The following is a 1,742-nucleotide window of genomic DNA, read 5'->3' as shown; positions in this document are numbered from 1 at the left end:
GGGGGCAACATACAGTGATCTTAGTTTGCGTATTGCATACAGTCTCTGTTGTGCATGTTTCTGTGTAATGGTGACATGTTCATTGAAGTTAAGCTTATGGTCAATGGTGAGACCAAGATATTTGAAAGTGCTGACCTGTGCAACTGGTTGGCCATGGATGGTGATGTGTGTGAGTCCAGGGGGTGATTTTGATGCATGAATGACCAGTTCTTTTGTCTTGTCAATGTTGAGTTGGAGGTAGTTATCAGAGCACCACAGTGCAAACTCTGTGATGGACTGGTGGTAGGCTGTGATGGAACTGTTGCTGATGAGACATGTTTAACATCTCACTGAAGACATGCAACATACTGTACTGCTTCAAGACCTCCATCATCTGACTACACTGACTAGACGGACTGACTACAGACCAGTAGCACTGACCTCTGTGCTGAATTCTTTTCAGCGCCTTGTTTTGTCCTACGTTAAAACCTTCAAAACCCCACTCCTGGACCCTTTGCAGTTTGCATATAGAGCCAACAGATCTGTGAACGATGCAATAAACATGACCCTTTACTTCATCCTCCAACACCTGGACTCGGCAGGAACTTACGCCAGTGTCCTGTTGATTTCAGCTCCGCCTTCAATACTATCATCCCAGCTCTGCTGCAGGACAAGCTCTCCCAGCTGCATGTACCTGACTCCACTTGCAGGTGGATCACTAACTTCCTGTCTGACAGGAAGCAGTATGTGAAGTTGGGAAAACACGCCTCTGACTCCTGGACCATCAGCACCGTTCTCCTCAAGGCTGCGCCCTTTCCCTCTGCTCTTCTCTCTGTATACAAACATTTGCACCTCCAGTTACCAGTCAGTCATTGTGATTGTGCCATTGTGCCAGTCAGTGATTGACAAATCAGCTTGAGCTAAATGCTCTAAAGACAGTGGAGATGGGTAACGCTTTTAGAATAACATGTGCTTATTAGGTATTAACAGTGCATAATAAGCAGTTAACAATTCATTACTAACAGTTAGTTAACTGTTGTTATCCTTTAATAACATTAACTAACTGTTAACATGCAGCTTGTAAGTGTTAATAAGCAGCCTTTGCTTACTTACAAGCATATTTGTTAACAGTTGTAAGTGTTAACAAGCAGCTTGTTAATTCTTGTTAATGGTGTATAAGACAAAGAGGTGGATAACTAATACGCTTATAAGACCTTTCGGTAACACTTTATTTTAATGTGTCGCTGTTACAGTGTACCTACCTAATTAGGTACAGTGGTACAACCTGTGTAAAAACATGTACTATCAGGTACTATCATTGTACTTGCATTATGTATTTGTGGGTACCTACATATAGTTGTTACATTGTAATACTGAGTGCTTTTACAAAACTTTGCCAATTTGCCTAAATTTTCATCAGAGGCAAAGAGCTGACCTGAGACCTGCTGGATGGGGGTAAATCTGGTTATGATAGATTTGATATACAAAGCATTCTTAGCTCCAGTCAAGGCCTCATTGTCTTCAGTGTACATGTAACAGCTGTGCTGCTACAACCTTGTTACTCTTTGATACAATGGAATAAACCTATTAAGTGTACCAGTTAATTACTTACATGTACATATGACATGTATGTTATGTCTTGATGTCTTGGAACAGGTCTACTATTTCCATTCGTACAGATATATGTATAGTACATATATCAACTGTGTTGGTACACACGCATTGCTCTTTGATACAGTGGCATAAACCCATTAAAATGAAGT

Source organism: Alosa alosa, chromosome 12 (assembly GCF_017589495.1).
Source record: "Alosa alosa isolate M-15738 ecotype Scorff River chromosome 12, AALO_Geno_1.1, whole genome shotgun sequence".
In the NCBI taxonomy this organism is placed as follows: Eukaryota; Metazoa; Chordata; class Actinopteri; order Clupeiformes; family Clupeidae; genus Alosa; species Alosa alosa.
Note: the sequence above shows the minus strand (reverse complement) of the source record.